The 27,476-nt window shown below is 28.3% G+C and overlaps 1 protein-coding gene across 2 annotated transcripts in view; it reads right to left on the bottom strand.

Annotated features, from left to right (window-relative positions):
* LOC129907214 (potassium/sodium hyperpolarization-activated cyclic nucleotide-gated channel 1) overlaps positions 1–18,106 on the bottom strand; it is a 355,559-nt gene extending 337,453 nt beyond the window's left edge. For both annotated transcript variants that reach the window (XM_055983311.1, XM_055983312.1), the window contains exon 1: positions 17,858–18,106. The gene's annotated coding sequence lies outside the window, so the exon portion shown is untranslated. The remainder of the gene's footprint in view (positions 1–17,857) is intronic.
* Positions 18,107–27,476: the final 9,370 nt, after the last annotated feature.

Raw genomic sequence — 27,476 nt, 5'->3', positions numbered from 1 at the left:
CTAAGTTGGCATTAATTACACTATTTCAAATCGAAAAAAGGTCATAGTTTAAAGTTTTGACCTTATCTGACCAAATCTACTCAACTCTCCCCTACAATTAAAAAAAAAAAAAACAGAATAAGAAGCCATAAGATGGTTTCAAATGCCGAAAGTTTTCACATTATTATGAACATTCTCGCTCGAATGACTTTCCAAACAGAACATTAAAAAAGGCAACAGCAATTACGTGATTTCTCTAAAGCTATAAAATTTCCCAATTTAATTTATTGTAAAAAGCGACAAAACAGAACAAAAAAAAAATTACAAAAACAAACAAAAGGTCAAAAACATGAAAACACCCCTGTAGTAGATTTATTAAACCATAAATAAAATGTTAACAGCGACACCAAAAGTAAATTAGTGTTTTTTTTTTACAGATTTTTAAACCAAAAAAAAAAATAAAAAACAACAACCATTTAAAGTTGCAATGTGTAAAATTTGTAACCACAAGGCAAATATACAAAATATTTTCTATAATAATACAAAAATAAAAAAAAAAAAACAATCAAATAACATCCACAAATGGTTGTATATTCTTCTACTGATTCAATGAGTGGCTAACCACATTCTGTGCAATCCTGCGGAACCTTACACAAAAAAATATCACTCCAAAGGGAGGCATTTCCTTTTTCGCATTTCGCATTTATTCCTCGTTCTGTCCAGGATGAATTTCTCCTCAATGATCAACAATAAACCGCAAAAAAAGAAGGAAGAAAAATCCACACAAAAAAAAAACCGAAAAAATTGGTTAGGTTAGAGCAGAGGTTCGAGGTTATATAAGCTCAACCCGAAGCCTTCAAAACCACAATGCGATACGGAAAGACTAGGAAACGAGAATAAAAGTTGGCGATAATTTAAACTTCGGTTTAGTTACGCTGGAATTATTGAGGGAGAATAAATTATCTTCTTATACAGCAGCCTAAACCACCCTCACCAGCTTCGAGCCGATGGGCATTTTTATCCTTTTGAGTCGTTATTCACTTTATACAGTTATCCTGTCTCTCTCACATATACACTCTCACATAAACCCTATAAATGCCCAAAACCTCAGAGTGGATTCTTAAGAGCTTCGTTTTTTTCGCGAACAAAAAAAAAAATTATCTTTCGCTTGAGGCAATCCGTAAAATGAAAAAACCAGAAAACGTTTCCATATTGATTTTGGCAGGAATATGAAGTCTTGTTTCTCGGGTGCAAGGTGTTCAAATCGAGTGCTTCCTTTTATTATTCTTGCCAAATTCCATTACCTGGGTTGTGCCAACAAAAAATGGAAACAAATCGGAATGATTTTTTTGTTTTGTTGTTTTTTTTTTTTTTTTCTTGCATCTTGGCAACTTTACTAAATGAGGCTTCTTTTTATTCATAAACTCGTAGATATACTCGTAAAAAAAACAACAAACCGTGGAGAGTTTGAGATTTATAACTTTTTATGCGATTTCATATGGAAATATATCTTTTTGTGGTGTCCATTTTTATGAACATCAACTTTGTTTTGTAAAAAATTTTGAAAAAGGAAGAAGATTAAGCCATCTTTTAGTCGGGTCATTGAAAATCTCGGAATTTAAAACGGCAAAGTTTTGTGTCGTAAATAAGAACTGAAGTTGTTTTTCTTTTCAAATCAGTTTAAAGTGAACAAGTTTAAGATGAACAAAAAAAAGTTTAAAAAAACATATGTATAGTGGAGAAGCGTTCAGAAAGCAAAACGGAGCAATAATCATAGATTTTAAATTTCAAACATACTGTGTAATTAAACTGCTACGCTTTGATAGAGAATACTTCTAAATTTTAAAAAATCAGTCTATAACAATGATAATATTATATGGGTCACTGTTAGTGATGGGAACTATCGAATGATTTGAACTATCGATAGTTAGTAACTGAATGATTTGAACTATCGAATAGTTCATTCATTCATTCATTCATTCGAATAAAAACTATCGAATAAAACTATCGAATAAACTATCGAATAAACTATCGAATAAAAACTATCGAATAAACTATCGAATAAAAACTATCAAATAAACTATCGAATAAAAACTATCAAATATTCAGTTGCTATTTAAAAATAATATTTTATCAAGTTTTTCACTTTTCATCCGATTTCATCTTAAAGGAGCATCCATGATACATTGAAGTACATAATATAAAAATCGTAAAAAAAAAATAGTCGAGAAATGACCACTGGAAAGGATTTGTTTCCTTTTCTTACACTTTTTATTTTTGCTCGTCCACATGCAAAATTGCAAATATCAAAAGTATGTACATACCTACCTACAGTAATCCAAACCAACCACACAGTTGCATCATATTTTTGTCTAACCCATTCACAACCCTTTACAAAATCCACTTGTTGACACATATACCTGCTGTTTGTGCGTGCGCGAATGTTTTGCTTCTTCCGGCGCCATGTTTTGTCAAGTGATTGAAAAGATGGGTTTTCCCACTAATTAGGTTCATAAACTATACACTGGCTGAACAATGAACATGTTCCGCTTCCCAGGTCAAAGAGTTATTTTTTTTCTCATTTGTCACTTTTTTATGACACCGCACTGACCGACGGATAACTTCTTTTCTTTTCATGCACCGTGCTGCCTTTTTTTTTCTTTTCTTTACCGCCTTTGTTTTGAAAATATGGGCACTCCAACATAAAACACATAAATTCAGTCCTGAAAAACTTTCAAGATATCATTTGGAAGATCGCACAATATGTGTATCATCATTCATCTTCCTTCAGTCCTTCCTTCAAATGCAGATAAAATCATTTACAATTAAATTGTGAAATCAAGAGAAAAAGCAAATAGTAGAGAAATAAAATTATGACTGAATTAAAAAAAAAAAAAAAAACAATCTAATAGACTGAAAGAAAACAGTAACTGAATATGAAAAAATTCAAATGAAAAAGCTATCGTTTGAAAAAACTATTCAAATGAAAAAACTATCGAATAAAAAAAACTATTCAAATGAAAAAACTATCGTTTGAAAAAACTATTCGAATGAAAAAACTATCGAATAAAAAAAACTATTCAAATGAAAAAACTATCGTTTGAAAAAACTATTCGAATGAAAAAACTATCGAATAAAAAACTATCGAACGAAAAAACTATTCGAATGAAAAAGCTATCGTTTGAAAAAACTATTCGAATGAAAAAACTATCGAATAAAAAAAACTATTCAAATGAAAAAACTATCGTTTGAAAAAACTATTCGAATGAAAAAACTATCGAATAAAAAAAACTATTCAAATGAAAAAACTATCGTTTGAAAAAACTATTCGAATGAAAAAACTATCGAATAAAAAACTATCGAACGAAAAAACTGTTCGAATGAATGATTTTAAACTATCGAATGAATGAATATTTTACAACTATCGATAGTTTGATAGTTTTTATTCGATAGTTCCCATCACTAGTCACTGTGATGTATACGCACCATTTTTTTTTTAATTGAAGAAAACAAATTGCCTTCGATATAAAATTCTTCTATGATTTTGTGTTGAAGAAGATTATAAGCTTACTCGGAAGGGCCAAGACAATACCTTGACAGACTGCAACACTGCTGGTTTTAATATTTAAAAATTATGCGCTTGATCGACTCAATGAATGTGCATCATAGTTTTCACAAATAAAAGCCTGTTCCCTCTCGAGATTTTCTTAATAGTGCCTACAAGCTTTAATGAGTATTTGTTTTGAATTTTGAGCTTTTGAATGTGATAATTTCAGAGGCAACAACTAAAAAAATTGTACAATACAATAACAATTTTGCATTACTCGAAAATGATGCTTTTTAAAAACTTGACTTTAAATAGTAAAAAAAATTATTGAAAAACAATGGTTTGACATTGTAAATGTCATACAAACTATTTTCTTATAAAAATAAAACTTATATTCACTACCCAACACACATTTTCCAGACCGTTGTCATTTACTTAATTTGGTGTGCTGAATCCGAAAACAACATTAGTTTTTTTCTAGCAGCTATAGTTTTTTTAATTTAAAAAAGGCATAGAAATTCATATAACTTTTTTTTTGTTAACTTTTTATATTTATTTTACTTACTGAACCGAAATACATCACATTCGAAGTAAATTTTTTCAGCAAAACCTTTAAAACTCTTGTAATAATAAAATCTAAAAAAAATAGTATGAAACTACCCCTAAAATGTGAAAAATGAAAATATCTAAAAAAAAAAAAAAAAATAGATCTCCTAGAAAGCAACAAGTGTGATTTTTAGGCTTAGTGGACCCAAATGCATAAGGATCGATAAAAATTTTCGGGAAAATGTTAACAAACAGTTTAAATGAGCATAACTTTAAAACTAGTACGATTTTACCCCTAAAATGTAGAAAACTAAAATATTTCAAAAAATCGAACTGCTAGAAATAAATGCATGTAATTTTTGGGTTAACTGACCAAATACATTATGTTTAGTATAAATTTTTCTGGAATATTTTAATAATAGTTAAAAATACGGAAAACTTAAAAATTAATATGAATATTCCTCCAAACATGAAAAATTAAATATTTCAATAACTAGAGCTGCTAGAAAGAAACCAATGTGATTTTTGAGCTTACTGAAACCAAATCTAGGACATTTTAAAAAGTTGAAAATTTTTGGCTAGTTTATTAAAAAAAAATTATGAACAACTTTTGTTTTTTATTTTCAATGCTGTTATTGATTTGTTGTTAAGCATGTGCTTGTGCTTTTAGTTTTAGATAAAATCGAAAATAACTTTGTCCAAAAAATCTTCATTTTAAGAATTGAAATGTTACAAAAAATCAATAAATAAATCATGAAACTTGCCAAAAAGTTTAATTTTGCAATAAGAATCAAAAAAGTCTATTCAAAATTGCTTGAAAAGGTGTTCAACGTTCAAACGTTCAATTTGTCATCGGATTAAAAAATATAATGAAGTTTTGAGTGAAAGGGTTTTTTTTATAGGGGAACCGTTTTAAAAGCTGTACCCGATTGAATAATGTTATAATAATAATGTAACATTTGGATAGGAGTGAAGAATCTTTGGAGGCCATTGAATTATTTTGGATGAAAGGGTGTTTTTTTTTCGAGAAAAGTACAGATTTTGAACAGAAATTGTATTTAGCTGTAGTCACTCTATATTGTTGCTTCAAATCTCAAAATTAACATAATTGCTGAAATTCAAACAGTTTTTGCAATAAACTCACATTTTTTCTACACCTCAAAAAAAAAACACCCTTTCTCATGAACAAAATCTGTAAACTTTTTTTATTCTTCCCATGTCAAAGACTACTTTTTAGTAAAATTCGTAAAGGAACCTTTGATACCATTGCACAGTGGGGAAAAGGCGGAAAAAACCCAACTTTCGGAAGTACGATTTATTTTGATACTGCACGTGTTTCTAACAGTAAATTAGTTGAAGAATCGGAATATGAAAACTTTTTTTCAAAAAAAAAATTGTGGGCCTGGAGATTATCGCTCAAAGTTGAAAAATAGTGAAAACTAATAAAAATACAAGTAGTTTCAAGATGATCCATTTACCGTATCATTTCAAGGTTTGAACCAACTTTTTTTGTAAATAGGCTTAAAATAAATTGACAAACAATATGGTACATTAGTTTAGCGAAAAAGAATTGAATACGATTTTTTTGACAAAAAACATTCCATTTTAGTGACTTTTTATGTTCACATATGGTTTTAACTACTTCCTCTGTTTGCCTCTGTTGGCGGATAGGTTTCGTTAGATAGTGTTAAATCTTAGGAATAGTTTTCAAAAAAAATCTCACCCGAAGACGTCCGTATTCGGTTTTTATAGCAATTTCAATCTGAAAAAGTCATTTTTTTTCACTAAGCCACTTTTTTGACTTTATTTATAACTATCGGAATCGGAATACAGTAAAACTGGTTATTTAAAGTAATATGTTTAATTACATGAAAGTTTTAATTTGAAATTCTCTTGTTTTAGTTTGGTTTCTTGCAACAAGCGCCATTTTGACTTCCATCAAAATTCGAAATGATTTAACGTGATGAATTTTAAAATGATTTTTCATATTCTTGTTGCTGTTTCATATTAAATTTCAGTTAAAAGGGATGTATATTCCATTTTCTAACATTACCCAGTTTTTTTCCGTCTTTTGTACCTAAATACAAAAAATTATTGTTTTTTAATTTTCAATTTATTTCTCTAATTTCAATATTTTATGTGGCGCGTGAATTTTATAAAGGCAAAACATTAATCTTTATGATAAAAATAGTAATTGCATTACAATTTCCGTTCATAAACACCTAAAACCTTCATTTTCAATCATAATTATTATACGTATTATATTGATTTAGTACTTTGGACTTTTATCTTTTTTATAACATCGTAAGACATAAACATTTTATGAGAATTAGAATAATAACTTTTGGGAAACTTTTTAGATGTTTTCGAAAACAAACACTTCATTTAATTATAACAAATCCTAACAAAAATAATAAAAGTCACTACTTTCTTTAACATTTCTACAACATAAGTAAAGCTGATGTTCGACTTCATTCTTAGTTGCACACTTATTAGGTTAACTTTCATGAAACAGTTTTTAGTTCAGAAAACACAAATAAGACCAAGAAATAACAAAATTTAACCTTTATAAAACAGAATTGCCACAAATTTGTTGCAAATCAAGAGGGGAAATGCGGCTGTTCGGGTTACAATATTGTATAAGAATATGTTTCTGAAATTAATGGAAAACAATTAGATTGTTTAACTGGAGTTACATCTGCTAAATTAAAACCCATCTGTGCTATTCGGGTTGAAGCCTCTCTTATCTTTAGTTCCACTTGTTTCCAAAAAAAGGATGGAATGATTTGATGGAATGTTCCGCTAATTGAAAGAAAAGTTTAGGCTTGGTAGCCGTTTAAATTTTAGAACTAACCAAGGAAAAAAAAGTTTCTAAAAAAGTTAAATTTTGAAAAAATGCCATACCTACCGTTTTTAGATATTTTTCCTTTTTTGAAAATTTTTGATATTTTTGAAGTGAAAACTTCTTTAGTATCGTAGTGATTTGAAACAAGATGAAACGAAAACGCGACACGACTTCAACTTGTTATAACTTTTTTGTTTTAATAGATAGATGAATGAAATTTGTACTGTAGATAGGCAATTAAATAAATTATAATTGTACAAAATTTCAATTAATTTCATATTCAAAATTCGGAGATAACGGTAAAAAGATGTTCTTTTCCAACACACGTTATATCTTTTGATCTAGTGCACATACAAATTTGATTTAACTTTAATACGCATGCTGATAACATAACCTTTTATTTGATATATCACACATTACGTTACGTTGCTCTACAAGTTACACAATCTTAAATTGAAAAAAATTTAAAAATACCTCAAAACACCTGTGGAGATCTTTTGGCGATGACCAGCTACCAGTGTAGGAAGATCCGTAATCTCAGTCTGGAAATTCGACATGGTTGACTTTAAACTAACTTCTCTTGTAGACATCTTTGAAATAAGATTTATGCATTATTATACAAGGTGAAACAATAAGCTTTCACATGGTATAACATTTTGTATAGGTTGTCAAACAAAAAAATAGATTTAATAGCATGAGAACATAAAAATAAATGTTGTTTTGCTTTTTTTTTATGAAATTTCATCGAGTTTAAAAAATTCTAGCTCTTTTTGTAGATGTCTCATAGACTTGATCGATATATATATTTTGAGCTAAGACAATAAGCTTTCAGATGGTATTAAATTTTTTATAGGTTGTTAGGGAAAAAATGCATTTAATAGCGTTAGAAGATAAAAATACGTGTTTTTTCGCTTTTTTTATGGAAATTGATCGAGTTCAAAAAATTCTAGCTCTTTTTGTAGATGTCTCATAGACCTGATTGATAGATATATTTTGAGCTAAGATAAAAAGCTTTCAGATGATATAAAATTTATATAGGTTGTCATATAAAAAACATGGAATTGAAGGTGATAGAATAGAAATAGGAAGATTTTTTCTATTTTTTTCAAGAAAAATGATTTTTTAAGGTTTCACTTCTACCGCGTGTGAATTGCACACATGATTTTTTTTTTTTGATTTATGTAAAATTTAAACGGTATTTATTAATAAAATGTTCAAATAAACTCAAAAGAATTTTATTTTTCTAAAAAAGCTATTGGAAGTAAGTCATTTACAGCTGCAAAAACTTGATTTCAGATTTGTTAATATAATTTTTTTCTGAGAGGACGTGGCAATGGGTGGTCATTGATGTAGGTTTGTCTTGCTATTAGCTACCTTTCCTGCAAATTTCATGAAAATTGGTTCAGTTGTTTAGTCTCAGTTGAGTTTTTTCCGGTCTCCCATACAAGGTGCCCCACTGTGCATTGGGCCAAATTCATAGTCATTTTTAGACCCCAGTTTATCTTAGACTGTTATTTGAATAAGATAAACTCCAGTCTTTCCAAGAATTGACTTAGACAGTGGCTATGAATATGGTCCATTGATTTTATCGGACTTATACCGGATTTTTCTTATTTCCCAAAAAAACACCCTTTCACATAATGAAAAATTTATATAGACTGCTTAGATTCGTGGTGCCTGTGATAAATGAATTTTGTGAACTGCTTATATTCTTGTAAACTGCTTACATTAAAGCGCTCTTATCTATTACTTTAAATAGGTATTAACTTTCCTAAAAGTAAAACGCATTGACCGGATGTTGATGTCATTATATAATAATTACACTGGTCGGCAAAAAACTAAAAAAGTCGGGAGCAAGAACTTTATAAGGTGATTTTGATTGACTTTAGTGTGCTGAATTCAAAACTGTTTACAGATTTTTTCTATCACTTCTAGTTTTTGAGCTATACTCATCACTATTTTCGCTATAAAGCTTCAAAAACTAAATTTTAATTGAGTTTTTTTTATGTTTAGTCAAAAATATATATTTTACGTAATACGTTGCTCTTTATAAGTCCAAATCAGAAGACGAAAGATGGAATTTGATTCAAAAAACCATTCATTACTTTGAAAAAAATAATCAAGATTTTGAAATATCTATCATAAATTTCTTTTTTCAATATCTTTGAGAAAAAAAATAATTTTGAAAAAATATAAATACCTTTAGGACGTGTTAATATGGCGTTTTGAGACTGCATAAGTTTTACAAAAAAAAAAATTAACGGTGATGTAATTCGATGTCAAATGTACCCAAAAAAAAACGCGTTTTTGACCTATTAATATTCAATTATTTCAAAAACGTGACGTGCCAGTGAAATTTTGACTTCAGATTCGGACTCAGCACACACAATTCCTCTCGAAAAGTAGGGTTTGGTTCTTGCTCTATATCCGTTGCCGACCAATGTTATTATACATGAATATCATAAATTATTATGATTATATTTGACAAAGAATTTTGTTCATGATTTTTTTTTTTTTTACTTTCTATCCACCTCTCTTTTCCGCGAAGAAAAACACCCTTCCATCCAATTTTGTTTTATAGACTCTTTTGATCTTTCATCCTTATTGCAAAAGGGGCCTCTTTGCTAAGTTTCATGAGAGTAAAAATTTTTGTTAATCCTATTTCACCTGCACTATTTTCACTCAAAAAAGTATAGAGTTAATAAAATAATTTGAGCTTAAAAAATAGACATTGCAATAGCAAGACATTGTTAGTTTTGCATTTGTTTTTTTTTTGTTATATCCTTTTTTTATGTTTCAAATATCAACATGATTTTTACCAGGTTCAAGGGTAAAACTGTGTTTTTTTAATTTTTTTAAGTATTAATTTTTTTTTTTGTTAAGCTTAAGCTTGTCTATAAATTATAAGCTCATTTATTAATCAAATCGGGGCGTCTACTGTTTTATGTTATACGTATAAGTTCTCTTCTTCTTCTTTTATTTCAACTTGTCTGAATCAATACTTTTTATACATACACACGAATATGTATCCTTTTGCTAAAAATCTCTGAAATACATAATTTCAATTAAAACCAAAACAAAAAATGAAAAAAAAAAAAAAACTATACATGATAATATTAATTTCAAGCGCAAAAAGGATAAAGATACTTTTGTGGCAGTTTGGCTGCAAGCTATTTTCCGATTTTTCGCAGACAATATTTCTTCTGATGATGATATTGAGCACAAAGAAAATACCCACCAGCATCAGCGTATATATAAACCAAAAGCACCATTTGCTCCAAAAAAACAACAAAAAATATCCTTGCAGCCAGCTACTAAAATCTTATTTTAACTGAGACTGTGAGAGACAAAAATTATTATGAAACATTTTTCTAAAACTCACTTTGCATCTCCATTTCATAATAATACTATAAAGCTATTTGCATTTTTTTTTTTGTCGTTGTTGGTGTTTTTTTTTTTTTGTGTGTTATTTTTTTTTTATTGAATAAAATGAAATCTTATCCCATTCATTTTTGGAATTTATGTACTTTTGTATCACAACCCATCCATTCTATATATATGTACTTGTACTTGTAACACAGTTTGGAAATTATTTATGCTCCTGTTTCCTTGCTATGTTGTATTTTTTTTTTCTTTTGTTCTTTTTTCCCCCTTTTTATGTTCGTTCATTACCAATTTAATGTCCTCCAAATGGCTCTAAGTGGTTGTTTGAGTTTTGTTATGTGTACCTACTTCCGTTTTGTTTTTTTTTTTTTTTTTTTTGATTGTGTGTGTATAGCATAGTCAAAAGGGAGAATATTAAATTTGCTTATATATCGCACAGGTTTTACACACTTGTTGCTCTATACTCGAATCTCGAACTCTCTCTCCTGTTCGCATTCATACATACATAATTTAAAGGTACTCGGACTGGGAATAACAACTATGAGCATAATAATTTTCCCTGTGTCTGCTTAGTATTTTAATGGTTCATAGAAATGAATTTAAATTCTATGGGATTTTTTCGTTTGTACAGATTTGATATGGTGGTGGGAATTTCCAAATAAATAGAAGAAAAATGTTTAGAAAGTTCGATGGAGGGGATGTTTTTTTTTTGGAAATAAGCTTTGATAGTGTTAAAAGAAAATTTCCCTTTACAGGTCCTAATTTTTTTAGAACTGATTTTGATATTTTAGCGGACCAACTTAAATACCTAACAGCTTCTATAAAGCTTTCACTAAGATTAACTGAGAAAAAATATTCTTATAGAAGCTGTAACTTCGCTAACAGCTTCTATAAAGTTTTTAAGAAGTGTAAAGGAGCTTATAAAATAAAACGAAACAGAAGCTTTATAAAAATTATATTAACAGCTTCAAATAACAGCTTTATAGATAAATTCTATAGGATCTTAAAAAAATGAATTGTTATACATATTGTTTTTAAAAGTGTTTAATACCCCGATTCTCCCCCACAGTCACAACTTGTGACAATCACAATTCTTCGTTAAGTTGTTGTAAGTTGATAAAAACTTAAACAATCTTCAATTTTACTAGTTTACAAAAAAATAAAAACTTTTTAGACACCGAGTGTCGTTATACTTTTCGTACCTAGATTAGAGCCCAGAAAACTCGAAAATTCTATCTAAAAAAATGTTTATGGAAAGGTTTTCGAGATATGATTTTTCAAAGTTTTTTGTCGCTGTTTTTCCCACCATACTTACAGTACCTTGCCATATTATTAGGCCCAAGGGAAAAAAAACTACAAATTTTCATGTTGCTCAGTTTTTAAAGTTTTTGTCGAAATATAAGTTATTCCTCGATACAAAAATTTAAGTATTGGAAAGTATCTGGAAATAAACCGGTCATGAATTCCATAGAAAACTTCTTTTGGAGCTTATTCCCTTATGCACGTTATTTTTTATAAAAATTTTTGAATTCTTTAACTTTTTTTAAGCCAATCCGTATCTACATGATAAGTGTAAGTAAATGAGACAAACAAAAATTTAAAATATTTAGACAAAAACTTTAAAAATTCAGCAACATGAAGCAAAAAATTGTATTTTTTTCGCTTGGGCCTAAAAATGGTACTGTATAGTATTCGGGCTATATCTTGAATAATAAGCGATCAATCTGAAAAACTAGCTCCTGAAAGATTAATAAATTAATAAGAAGCGCTAGAATAACTTTTCTATGTCAATCTAGGTGTTTGAGTGAAATGTATCAAATCATTTTTTTTTTTAAATTTCTTACTGAAAGAAAAAATCAAAATCTTTAGAGTTCTCATAGTCACTGTTGCCAGGACCGGCTATTTATAGCCAAACCGGCTCCTTCAAGTTTTCTCAGGTTCCTTCAAATTCTAATTTCCCATTTATCAAAATTTGGCTGCTTAAGTTTTCAATTTGGCGATTTTGGCTCCTTAAAAATTAAAAACTATTATAATAAAAGAACTTGATTATTTATATTTTATTATGATTACTCCTTAAAAGTCTTGGAAGTAGAACCAAACTTCTTCTAATTAGAATCTGACATCTTGCTGAAAAGCGCAATTGTGAATGTACCTACTTCCATTTTCATTCATATGAGGCGTTCAGAATAATAATAATAGGTCAATCCACTTCTCTTAAGGTTGAATATTTTAAGGTCTTAAAAATTAAAAGTTTCGTTTTATATCAAATAAAAAAGAAAGACATTTTGGAGATATAGAGCTATCATTTATTTCAAAAGTTTCTTTAGTTTCTGAGAAAAAGCTTCTCAAAGTTCAGAATAATGCACAAATTTCAAATGGACCTGACCCATTTATTATTCTGAACTACTCATATTTTGTTTCCACTTTTCCGCAATGAATATTTGTTTTATATTATCATAAATCTAAGTTAATTTGAAGTTGGAAACAAAAATGATGAACAAAAATAAAAATATAGATGTATGAGTTTTTATGAACAATTTTTCAAATTGGCGATTTTTGGCTCAAAGACTTCTAAAATTCGGCTCCTTGTCTCTAAAATTCTCTGGCAACACTGCGTCATAGTTTAAAATTTTGCATGCATAGTACACTTTTTGGCAATGAAAACAAGATAATTTTCTTCAAACTTTATGAATGAGTTATAAAGATATGACCATTTTTGTAACGATCAATATTTTCGACTCTTTTTGTCACTTTTTTCATTTTTGTCTATAACTTGAAAAGCAAGCAGAAATTAATTTCCTATCAATATGTATCCTTTTAAAAAATTTAAAAATTCAAATATTGTAAAAAATTCAAGAAAAACTATTCAAAAAATTGGAAAAAAAAACGAAATTTTTGATGTGTCTACTAAATAGTCTATTTTTATCCTTTGAGCATTTATGGATATTGAACATGTAACGGAGAAAAGATCCTTTTTTTCATTATAACGTTATAAAAAATGAAATACGGCTAAAATTGGATAAAACATGGACTTTTAAAATCTACGGTTTTTTTATCTTTTTGAGCCATTTTTCTAAAGACTTAAACAAGTTTCTATTTTTTCCATAAGAAGAAACCTTATAAAAGTTGAAATAAAGCCTTTTCAATGCCTTACAGAAGCTAGAATGTGAATAGCTTGTACAGTATATTTGTTTTTATATACATAATATTGAAAAGTTATAATAAATATATTTGACGTTCCTTTTTAATTAGAATATGTACGCATAAAAGTTTTTCCTTTTCTAATTCCTGAACATATCAGTCGGCCATCATGAATATAAAACAATCTATATAGAGACTTACCACAACAATTTGAAACGTTGTTAGCTTCGATGGTATGCATATTGAGATATTTTTCTAACTTTATACTAAAAATGCAAAGGCTTCATAAATGTTTTTAAACCTAATTAAAAATTATATTTTTAATGAAAAGTTTTTCACATGCATTATTAATAACGGTATGTTGTATATAAGTATACATATAATTATAAGACACGAACACATTTATATCAATCAAGAATTTCAATGGAATGGCCACTCTGACACACGTTCAATTTCCTGGAAAAATAAGATAAAATCTAAGTAAATAGAAATCAGTGTTCTCTCTTTTTTTTGTGCAAAATTTACTTTTTCAACCCACTCTAGTCACGAAATGCTATCAACTGACTATATAGAATATTTAGTGAATAAGAAAGAGAGAGAAGTAGAGTGAGTGAGTTATTCGAAACATAAAAATCATGCTAACAAAAGTAGCAGCTTAACAAAAGTGTCATTCATACGAGTAACTGATATGGGATTCCAATTCCAACAAGTCTGGGATGACGATGAAACTCCTTTTTCCTAACATACATTCAAACATAGATTCGTATAACACCGACAACGACAACGATGATGATGATGATGATGATGATGATGACTATGACTATGATGATGAGGATGATGGGAAATGATGCTTCACTTTTAATGTCAAACCCTCTTCAAAATAAAGACGTCGTCATCATCATCGTACATAGTCTCGTAGTCCTATAGTAGTCCTATAGTCATTCTCGTCGGTAGTCGTCGCTCGTTGTTAAAACGGCACAATCGAAATGGTTTGTTCATTCGAAATATGAGAAAAAAAACCAATCGATTTTGAATCTAAATTTCCTACTCACTTTATTTTTTTTTTATTTTTTTTTGAAAAATAAAATCGTAGGTATAACGTAATATTGGGCATTGGTAGCATAGTGGACAAGGGCGACACACTATCTCTTCTATAACATAGATTTGCCCTCAAATTGATTGGAAAGAGATTTAATAATATTTCTGGAAAAAAACATTTCTCTGTTTGACATTTCACCGCATTTGATATTATATGAACTGAAGATTCTACTGGACAATTCGAAATATTGATTTCGAATTCTATATGAGGGTATTTTTGTTGGAAAATAGCAGGTTTTACACAAATGGATAAAGATGTCTGTTTGTATCTATTTTCATGAGAAATTTGATGCGTGTATTCGAAGAAAATATATATAAAATCAAAATCGAAAAACCAAAGATAAATTCAATCAAAGTCAAATGCTGGTGAAATTGTTGTGTATTCCAGAAATGTGTGTTTGTATTTATTTGGTCAAGAAATCCTTTCGGTTTCCAATGAACAAAATCATATGTAATGTAGGTATAATATTCTAAGAATTTGCCTATGACATCAGATCAAGTTTCAATTGAAATAATATTATAATCTTATCTAAGTACCTTAGTGGTGAAGAGTAAATGTAACAACATAGTTTTGATCAAAAATGTAAGCCTTTTTTAACAAGCAAATATATCGGGGAAATTTGAATGTTTCCAGTATTAAAAACGATGTATAGTCCAGTCAAATAAGAGTTTACCCTTGGAATCAATGCAAATTGAAAAATTTTTTGCTCAAAATTTTTATTTGGACGTTCTAAAACTTGCGTCAAAAATGTAGAAAAATTTCATGTCCACATGTTGCGATTTTTAAGGTAAAACTGCAAGATGAGATGTACAAAATTAATAAAAATAGATTAGGTATGTTATTTTATCCCAGACATGGAAAAGTCGATACAATTGTATCGAATTTAATACAAATAGGTTTGTTCGAGTACAAAAAAATACATAGGTATGTCTAAATTCGATACAATTTTTTAATCTGTGTCTTAAAAATTCTTTTGCAATCTAAGATTAAAAAAAAATAAAATGCACATACTTGCTCTTGCAGTTCAAAGCACTTATGTTAGCTTACTTGTAGATTTTAAGAGCTGGCTCTATATAAATTTAAAAAAAATTGATATTGGGAAGGCCGACATTTAGGAAAAAATTTTGATAAATGAAAAAAAAATTTTCTTATTTGACTTTTTTTTGGAAAAAATAAAAATGCAGTTTTATTGCAATCGCTTTGAATATTACTTCTGCAAAGTTTATTCAAAATCGTTAGAGCCGTTTAAATTTAAAAATTTGTATGGAGGTACACTTTTTAAGTGAGATATAAAAAAACAAAAAAAAAAAAACAAATTTCTGAATTCCATAAAAATCAGCTGTACCAAATTTGAAGAAAATCCATCCTCCCGTTTAGGCTGTGGAAATGTGTACAGATGGACGCACAACCGCACAGACGCACAGACGTACAGACGCACGGACGGAATTGCGAGACCCACTTTTTCGGACTCCTCCATCATCGTAATGTTCGTTTTGATTAAAATTCAAAATTTTTTTTTTTTAAGGAAATTCGAAAGTATTAAAAACGACAGATCTATTTGTTAAAGTTTTAATTTAGTTTCTGATTTTTTGAACCAAAATAAATGTTACAATTTGAATGTAGTGACTTGTTTTTTGAAAATATTTATAAAACTGATCAAGTTTTTCAATTTTTTTTTCCAACATTCATCAGCAAATATTGTAAATACTGTTCTAATTGGAGACTAACAAAGTGAAAATCCAAAACACTGAATTCACTCTGTTATGAATTCAGAAAATTTAAAAACAATTTTCAAAGTAAAGCACCAAGTCCGAAGACCTGCAAACTTTTATATAGAAAATGCATGTTAGTGTAGATTAAATTTCATGAAGTTCAAAGAAAACACGTGAGTCTTTATGTTGGCAATGTGTTAACTAATTTTAAGTTCAACACTGAGCCATTACGTGAAAACTAAAATTGCACTTTTATTTTTGGGTCCCCACGATTTTGCATTTTTTTTTTTTTTTCAACTTTTTTACTTGTAGTCTTTTGTTAATATGTACTTTTTCCCATATTTATAAATACAGAAATAAAATAAAAACTGAAGATGAGGTATGAACCTCGAAATATATTGGCAAATTTAAAATAAAAATGGCGTTTTTATTTGAATAATAAGGGAAGAAATACAACCACAAAATAATAATATTATAATTCAGCAAAACAAAAAATAAAAAATAAATAATGCTGATTCCAAAAAACAATATCAAAATCAAAACAATCAGACGTCTCTGAAAAGTAAATGCACCTTTTTCAATTTTTTAAATTTGCACCTAACCTGAAAAAACAGGAATTTCTGACATGTGATTTTTTTACATTTTTGAGGTAGGTTAAGTTATATAAAAAAAAAAAAATATTAGAAAACCTATCAATTTTTTAGAAAAAATAATGCGTTATTATTGAATTTCAAAAAGAAAAGAAAAAAATTACATTAAATAATTCAGCAAAACAAAAAAACGAAAAAATAAAATAAAAATACTATGTATTCAATTCTATTTCAAAATATATTCTTCTTTTTAAATAGAGATCCCTGATTTAAAAAAAAGGACATTAGTAATGTCTTTAATATTAAGTTTCACGGTTTATAGCTAGTTAATACAAACAGAAGAGTTAACACGTTTAGACAATGTGTATGTATTTGTTATTCTCTTTAAATTGTTATGCTGGTAGATATATCAGACTTCAAAGGGAAAAACAAATACATTTCGAATAAAAAGAATTAAAAATGAAATATTATCAAAGTATTAACCTTCGTTGTGAATGTGTATTAAAATATAATGCTATAGGGATTCCATCGACCATAAATCAAAAAATTATTTCCCATCCACCTTTTTTTTTTTTTCTTTAAAAAATATTAAATATACTGTATTATTTTTTTTAGTTAAATTATAAATAGTGTATTTCGTAAATTAATCACATGCAAACATTCCTTTAGGTAAATAATAATAATTGCATTCATCTCGATTTAATTAACAAACAAATTTCCCGAAATGAAATCAAAATTCCATTCTGATATTTCCACAGAGTAAATTTTCAAATAAATCCTCTTTTGTTGGATGAAGCACTTTTCAAACCATACATCCAATTTATAATTCCGGATTTGAAATGATGAATAATACTATGGCGTCACAGACTGACGGTTTTTACACTACTAATATGGCATTAAAACTTTTTGCTTTACGTTTCGGAATTCAAAAACAATGCGCATAAAATTATTTAAACAAAAAGAAATGATAGAAAACGACTTCAAGAAATTGTTTATCAAATACAAAAAACTTACCTCTGATAAAATAATCCCATTTAGTGCTTTGCCACTATTTTTATTTGAATTTATTTTGATATATTAAGTTTACAACACGATAATACTTTTTTTTCTAAGAAACAAAACACTTTTCTTAATAATTTTAAATATTTTCCATTAAATTTATTTGGAATATACAAATCTAAATTAATAGCAATTAAATACACACGAACTATATCAAACACTAATTTTTACTTAAAAACATCTTTAAGTTTGTTTCTTGTTTATTTTTGTATTTTTTATCCACACCAATTAATTTTTAAATTGCATATCTGAAAAAAAAAGAAAAAATTTAAATTTAGAAAATAATTGTATTTTTAAGCTTAAAAGTATGCAATAAATAAGTACATTAGAATTTAACATGCATGTAATGATTTTTTTTTTAAGATTTCCGCTGGGGAAAAGTAACAAAATATAATATTTCAAAAATACTGATTGTAAGAGTGCATTTGCATTAGTTTTTTTTATGTTTTTTGGCTTACAAAAAACTTCCCTTTGTATAAAATGAAAATTGTAGTAATTTAATTTTCAAGTCTTCATTATACTTAAATTAAGGTTTTGAAAGCTTAATTACATTTATAAACGCCATCAACGTTCGTTCCTGCTGGGGATGCAATCCAAAATATAATAATCCCCATGGAAACCCGGATCCCGGACATAGTCTGTGTTGTGTATGTGTGTTTGTGTGTATATTTTCAATTTTCCAAAACTCTCTATAAAATAATCCTTCTCTATCCGCTATGGCTGATGGTCTTCTCGGTTGCGCACCATGGATGCCTAAAACTCTATGAAATCGGAAAAACTAAGTGCATTAACGATATATAGGGACACAGAATAGTAGTAAGAGAGACAAAAACAGCCTCCTCCAAAGTGGTTTGCTTTTAATGGAAAATATATTCTGTTCTGTTCTTTTTTTTTTATTTTTCGTTTTATTTTAGGTAGCTTTGACAATTTTCCTTTCCATTTTTTTTTTTGTTGTACATATTTTCTTTTTGCAGATTTATTTTACACAAAAATTACGGAAAAAGGTTTAAGGTTAGTAGATTGGTGATAGCTACTAATAGTAACCTGTGTTCTTTTTGAGCTCCTCTCTGAACCGTTTGGTTTAAATTGTATAGATGCTTGTTAAAGGTTTTATAAGCTTTATATTTGAATACCTTAGAGAGGACAGTTATTGTGTATTTTGTGTTTCGGGGGATTTAGTTATAGCTAAAAAGGGATGTAAAGGTGATTAGCATTCTAGCTTTTCATAATTTGAAAATTTACATGTTTAATGCTAAAGAAGTTTGTTTTGATTCAATATGTTTTTTGTGTAGTTAGAGAGGATTGTATATATCCTTGGGGGATGGTGATAAAGAGTGTGTTCTTAAGCCGAACCAATTACTTTAGATCAGACAGATCTGGAAGTCTTATTTATTTCTAATTGAATCTATAAGATGTTTTATGAATTTTTGAACATTTCTGAGTTGTTTCTTCCATTTTTAGTAAAACAATTATTATTATTATAGAAACAATTATAACTTTGAAAAAGTTTAAGAAATCACTTCGAAAAAGAGTAAAACCTTTCATTTAAGTTATCTGATATACAATTCTTTAACAAAAAAACCTCTAATACCTGGGAGATATTTGTCCTTCATATATTTAAATCTGGAGTTTTGACAAGAAATTTCTGTTAAAGTAGGGTGAAGCAGGGTTGCACTCGAGTGCCGGTATTATCATTTTTTTTTTTTTTGTACTAGACCCTACAAATAAATTAACAACATGATTTTTATCATCGACGAGACCATGTATCGGATGATATATATGGGTTTTTAAGATCGATTAGTTTTACTCTTGTCAGAATTCATAATCCTGAATTCTGAAATTCTTCTTATTCTTGGTGCAGTGAGGCGTATACGTAACTTTTTTTTTCTTTCCTTATTATCTTTCCTTATTACAAAAAAAACTATAGACTATATATTAAAAAGCTTAATATTTCGTCTTAAGACTTAAATTATTTTAAAATTTTTACAATGTGCAAAAGGTGTAAAAATAATTAATAATTAAAAACAATCATTTTTTTATTAAGAAAAGTGAAAAAAACAAGCTTTATTCCTTCCATCACCCAAAAATCCATTATTTTATAGTAAATTTTATGTCATCTGTTTCAGCTCAAAATATTCACATCAACAATGTCTGTAAGAAATCTAGAAAAGGAGCTAGAATTTTTTTGATCTAATCAATTTTCGTCAAAAAAAAGTGAGAAAATCAATTTTTTTTGTCAATACCTTAAAGTCGGTTTTTTTATATGACAACCTATTATAAATGTTATATCATCTGAAAGCATATTATTTCAGCTTTAATATAATGCCTCAACCATATTTGTACGATGCCTACAAAAAAGTAAGATTTTTTTAAAGCCAACCATTTCGAAATATCGAACTGAGATTACGTTACTTCCTACACTGGTGGCTGGTCATCGGCAACATAGCTCCATATGTGTTTTGTGGTATTTTTGAAGTAAAATACGCTTAAAAACGGCCAAGATTGGGACAAAAAAAAAATCACTTTAAAATTTTGATAATGTATTTTTTGCATATGCTTGCACATAGACAATGAATTTTTTTGAAAGCTCAGAAAAATTGCTAAAAATAAAAAAAAATCCCAAAAAACCCCTAAACCCCTAAAAAAATATGTGTTTTTCAAAAATTCATATTTCGAAACACAGAAACTTAGAAATAAATACTTCTTCAAAACTTGACTGGTTACTGTTAGTTATTATTGGTTTTTGGTTGCCCTTGGTTTAGCTTTTCGGGATTAATTAATTTGTCGGCTTTATGTAGTTCCGCTTTAGGGTTTCGTTAGGTGTTTGTTACATCTTTGCTTGTAAGTATAAGTAAGTGTGAACTGAGAGTTAGAGTCTAAATTTGTAGTTAATTTTGTATTTCTGTTTAAATTTAATGCACCTACTTTTGATGTACTATAAAACTTATTTACAATTCATTGATTTAACCCTAAAATTTAAAAAAACTGCAACAATTAAATTTTTTAAAACACAAGACCATAGACAAAAAAAACTTTCATAAACTACTCCATTTTATTCGAAAAACAGCAGCATAATTATGGTAATTTTTTTTGTTTCAACTCAATTTATTTTGACTACAGCTGCATGCGGCAAAAAATAAATTTTTTTAACTTTACATACTTTTATACACAAATGACAGCTAAATGTGATGCGACCTTTATACATACACCTTACATATGGATCTTTTGTAAATTTTTTGTATATATTCAATCCAATAAAAAAATTTGTATTCAAAGCCAAAAATAACCAATTTGGTTCTGCGGACTATATTCCTCAACCCAAAAAACTCCAATTCATATTTGTCTATATAGTATTTCTACATGTGTTTTACTTTGAGATGTCGCTTCTTTAATTCATTTTTATATACACAAAAAAACGAGAAGGGAAACAAAATCGAAAATAGATATATATACTCTACAACTCTACCTACACGTTTATTACCAATATTTTATTAGCAAAATAAGCATTCTCTACAACCCTCTTTTCAAGATAGAAAAAAAAAAGAAAAAGTGTATTGGAATGTAGATATAAGATACAACTCCTCTATACCACACATCTTTCCTTTTTGAAGGATTTTTTTTTGTTTTCTATCGAAAAACGAACAGAAAAAAAAAACAAAAACACTGAATTTTAGTCTTTTTTTTTGCTACTTTTTTTTGTCGAGTAAAAACGAATGCCAATAATTCAGTCACGTAAATGCCACAGTTGGATTTTATAGTCAGAACGTTATAATAACAAAAATATGATGATACAAACGGTTACGTCGTCGTTGCTCTCCTTTCCAAACACCCTTCTATTTCATATTCGGAGAGCACAAAGTCCACCTCTGTACCTTCACAGGACTTCCGAATCCTAATGGATGCTGGCTACCTATACAAAAGAGAAAAGGATCTAAATCCAAAGGATATTCCAACACTAATTAATTTTTTGTGTTACATTCAACATCTTAATACATATTTTTAGGTGTTTTTTTTTTTTTTTGTATATCCTTTTTTGTTGGCTCTTCCTTTAGTCGTCTATCCTTCGCAAATAAAAATCTCTTATCAAAGAGAGAAGAAAAAAAAAAGTTATTGAAACTAATTAAAAGCAATAACTCTTCACTATAACGTACATCTAATTATTTTAATCTTTAGTTATTTGTTTTTGCTTTCTCTTTTAATACAAAACAAAAAAAAATAAAGCTTAAGTTAGGATCGTTAAGGGATAAGGGATAAGCCTTTCGTTAATAATTTATTTAAGATTTGTTCCCAAAAAAAAATAACCCAAAACTTCATACATATGCCTCAATAAGAAATAAAAAAATGTGTGTTCTCTTTTTATCAATAACAAAAAAAAAAAAAACAAAAAAAAACTCAAGAGAACCGAAAATAATCAACAAAAAGAGATGAAAAGCTTTAAAAAGCTTTCACTATACCCTAAAATCTTTTTTTGTTAATTTGACTTTTGGCCTTTTTACATTTTTTTTCGATTTTATTTTCGTCCTTTGAATTAAGACCCATTCATTTCAAGTACATACAAATGTCTTTTCATTTATTTTACGTACAAAATATACTCAACCATCCTAAAACTATGCAATTTTTTTATCAAGTTTTATTTAACAAAGTTCTTTTTTTCTTAAATTTTTTCCTTCACACGCACAATACGCATGTTTCATGATGATGAAAAAGATAAAATAGTGGAAGAAAATTTTCTACTAATTCAAAGTAGAGAGAAAGGTCTTGCAAAAAGGAGAATGAAAAGATAAAGAACAACAACAAATAAAAAAAAAAAATAAACTAACAGCTGTGTGGTGAAGAAAGTATGTGTCTGGGTTTTTGTGATAAGCGTGACGAGGGATTACTAAAACAACAACAATCATGAAGAAAAAAAAACTTGGTATTCAAAAATGGAATTCTAGTTTCATCTTAATATAAAGTTTTTTTTTTTCGTTTTGTTTTTATTTATCGTCTAACATAAGATGGTGGTTAAGTTACTCTCGTTGTTTAGGGTTGATATAGAGCGGGTTTATCATACGAAACCATTTTGGCATATAATATAGAGAGAAAGTTTTATGATTTTGATACACTTATCTGATAGAAGGCATCGTTGAAATATTTATTTCAGTATCGGGCTTACATTTTCGTACGATGTAAAAAGAGTCAGTTTTTTGTCATTGACATTTTCTTGTCGGATCTATAAAATATGTACTTTGCATTGAATTGAGTTTGTTGAAAATTGACCAACATTTTCTGTATTCGATGAAGAAAGTATTAAAAGTTCCTTTGAAGTGGATTTAAGTAGTCCAGGGACCTATTTTACAGCTTACTACATCAATTACATCAGCTACAGCAAAGATTTTAATCATTTGTTGGTGCAGCCTATTGGAATTCTTAAAGTACTTTTTTGAACATATGCATTGTGTAATAGCTCTGAAACAGGCAGCCCTGTCTCGACATCTAGGGGATCACATTACTCCCGCGTATCATCTTTTATAGTGATACAGCTCTGAGGTTATTGGATTGGCCTCAGAAATCGGTAGCATCATTTCCATAGGATCTAAATAAGGCAAATTTAGCAAGAAATGAAAAATAATAAATTAATATTATTAAATAATTTACCCTTTTTGTTTGCAATTTTTTTATATAATTTTTAGGTGGATAATTGTAAAACAAATTCAATAAAAATATTGTAAAGAAATCTATTGTTCTTCGAGAAAGATAAATTTAAACGTAAGTATAAAAACGGCAAAAATTTCAATTAAAAATTTTAAAAAAATTAAAATTTTTGATTTATACACACATTTTCTGAATTCAATATTTGAAAAGAATTAAAAACCAATAAAACTGCATTTAAAAATTGTGAGATAGGTGGTGTACTTTAAGAAGAATAAATTAAAACGTAAAAGCAAAAACTACGAAAACAGTTAATAACACAGGTCGACAAAAATAAAAATATTTTTTGTGCTTGGGTTTAATTTGCACTTTTTGGGTTCATGGTAAACCAAAACAATAGATAATCACACTTTCCCCTCCTAAGATTTGCTTTTGTAGTGTTGGGAGCAAAAAAACAGTTTTCATAGCATGTGAGTCTAACTCGAGTTTTATGAGCTATAAAGCAAGAACCGTGCATTGTACAAAAAAACTTTTAAGGTATAAAATGTAGATAATTGAAAGATCTACATTTTTGCTACAACACTTTATTCGACTGAAGTTATAAGAAAAAAGTTATGATGAATACAAGGGTTTTTTGCTCTGAAAATCCCTGTTTTTTTAGTTCAAACTGTAATATTTTTGAGATAACGGTAAAATAAAGTTCTATTTTTCAACACGCCCTTTCTTTTGATCTAGAACACATACAAATTTGATTTGACTTTATTGATAATAATATTACCTTTCATTTACTACAAACTACACAATCTAAAATGAAAAACTTCAGAAATTCCTCAAAAACACCTGTGGAGATCTGTTGCCCATGACCAGCCACCAGTGTGGGAAGTACCGTAATCTCAGTTTGAAATATCGACATGGTTGGCTTTAAAAAATTCTAACTTTTTTTGTGGACATCGCAGAAACATGATTAAAGCGTCATATAAAGGTGAAATAATAAGCTTTCACATGATATAAAATTTATTATAGGTTGTCGTATAAAAAATGGATTAAATGGTGTTAAAGATGGAAAAGATTGATTTTTTTTCATGAAAAATGATTGTTTTCAATAAATTGTTTTTATACTTTTTACGTATTGTAAAAATTTAAATAAGGATTAATTCTTAAGAAGAAATATTTAACTTTTCAATTGTGTAATTTTTTTTTGTAAGATTTTCATAAAAAAAATTGAAATACCTAATGAGAAAAGAAACAAAAAAAAGGTATTTTTTGTTTAGCTTTTTCTTGTAAATTTATGATTGGATAAAAAAAGTTATTCCGTTTTTCTACAAAACATACAAATATAAATATGTAAGGTCTAAATTTTTACCTTAAGTACCTTACTATAAAAATTATTATCTTATAAATTTTTGTACAAGAAAGTTGAAAAATAAATAATTTTTAGATAATTTTTTTTTAACAAAAACACACAACGTTATCGTCCGTAAACCGACTTCACAGACAACAACTTTTTTTATGGAATTCGACATAAACTAGCGATTAGATCGAATTAATATGGTGAGAGCATACTACATTTTAAAAGGCATGTTCACACGAGTACGAAAATAGTTTTGATAAAAGTGAAATTCTGTGAGTGAGTAACCTCGTGTCTTATATTTTTATTTGACTTCTTATCTTTTCATCTACAAATTTCTTAAATTTTCTAAAAAATGTTAAGGGTTTTAAGGGTTTTCCTGTGTAAAAATTTAATTCCGTACAACCACCGCTGAACCACAGCCGCACTATGATCAGAAATTTTTTTGCTAGCAAAAACGATGCCGAAGCACAAAAAGCCGCATCATGATCAAAAATGAATATTTCAAAGAAACTCATACCCATACGCACAGCGAGCGGTCACATTTTTCCGCCAAACGGTTTTACTAACTATCACTTAAAAATTCAATTCCCATTTTTATTCGGTGTTCCAGTCTTCGGCGTAGTCGCTTTGGTTGTGTAGTTGCACATGCACACGTTATGTTCCAAACACATAATCCTCGGTATTTCTAAAATATGAGCTTAAGTAAAAATCTTAAAAGAAAAGGTAGGATAAAGGTGCTAACAACCCTGTACAAAATGTGGGCAACATACAATTTTCAATTTTAAGTCACCATTATTTCCAACTCCTCAGCCTTTTTACTTGCGATATAGGTACTATAGGGCAAGTTTAGGATTCGTAAAAAAAAATCGAACTCGAGATAACAATTGTACATGACATTACGATTATGGAGAATGCCAAAAAAGTGGGTCCGGCAATTCTGTCTGTCTGTCTGTAGAAACCTCGAGCTACATCCTAAACTACTGGAGCTATTTTCTTCAAACTTGGTAGTTAACAGTTTTGGGTGATTCCCTAGAGGACAAATTAAAATTGTTTTTTTAGGACAAAAACTAACGGTACCTGTCATATAACGGAAATAGAAAAGTACATTTTTTTCAAAAACGGCTCTAACGATTTTGATTAAAATTTTTGTGTGTAGTGAAAACCATAAAAGCTTCCTTTGGAAATAAAAAAAAATATTTTTTGTACCGTTATTAACGGTACCTGCTATAGAACGGTTTTTTTGATTTATGAATTTCTCGTAAACGACAAAACATATTTCGACCAAAATTTTTATATAGAAACGATTGTTTAACAATCGTTAGTTAAAAAATTTAAAAAAAATTCAAAAAACAACTTTTTGGATTTTTAAAAAATATTTCCAAATTTTTTTGTGAAAAATCAATTTTTTGGAAACGGGTTGGTGAACATTTTTATATATGTATAAAAAATTATTTTTTTAAAAAACGGCTCTAACGATTTTCGAAAATTTTTTTCTAAAAATTTCTTTTTATACTAGAAATAAAATGGCTTAGTTTTTTTGTAAAAGATCATTAAAAGCGGTATTTAATTAATTATAAAAACAGATTTAATTTTTTTTGCCCCACTTATGAAATTCGGTGCAAATATCAAATTTTAAATTTTCCCTTATTTTGTTCAATGAAAAGCTTTACCATAAGAGCAAGTACGTGCGACCCCAGTCGTGCAACTTATTTTCTACGAACTCACAAACTGAGTATAATGTAAAAAAAACATTAAACGTCGGTTTTTTGTACCTAAAATTTAAAACTTTAAACTGATACCTACTTCGTAATTCCACATCTTGTTACATCAGAATTTTAATCTTTTCTTATTTTCAAAAAATCCACATAATTAATTAAAAAATAGTTCGAACGAAACAAAAAAAAAAAAAAAAAATTAAAATTCCATGAAACGAATTTTAATTTTCTTCTTTTCTAAGAATTAAAAAGCTGGCGAAACATGTGTTGACCTTCTGATACTTTACAGCCACCATCAGTTGTCCGTGTTATCATTTTTATTTAAAAATTTAATAAAACGAATAAAAAAAAAAAAACTTCTTCAATCAAAATCAATTTTGTTTTCATTTTCATTTTAGCCTAAAAATTCATAAAACTTGCTTATTTTTTTTTTTTGTCCGTTATGCTAAAAAATAAGGGCCAATCGTCGTTTCTTAAACAAATATTAGTTCAAAAATTAATTTCGCCTTTGTCGATATTACTTTTGAGGCAAAAGTAAAAAAAAAAAATGAAGAAAATACTGAAAAAAAAAATAATAATGAAAAACATCCATTTTCCGCCCGCAAAAAAGAAAAAAAAAAGAATAAGATACTCAAATATAGATAAAAATACTATCACGCGACCTTAAAAGAAAATATAAGCTTTGAAAATGGAACAAGCGAAATAAGATTCTTTGTGCACGATAATTGTTTCTCTCTTCCCAACCGTTTGTCCGACGTCGACGACGACAACGATGTCGTCGTCATCGACTTCATCTTTGTCGGCGTCTTTCCTTTCTATTTTTTTTTTTTTGCTTTTTTTCATTCCAACCAAAACGGCAGGACTTTTTTCCATTTCC

Source organism: Episyrphus balteatus, chromosome 1, assembly GCF_945859705.1.
Source record: "Episyrphus balteatus chromosome 1, idEpiBalt1.1, whole genome shotgun sequence".
NCBI lineage: Eukaryota > Metazoa > Arthropoda > Insecta > Diptera > Syrphidae > Episyrphus > Episyrphus balteatus.
The sequence above is the reverse complement of the archived record's forward strand: the minus strand, read 5'-3'. Positions and strand labels throughout refer to the sequence as shown.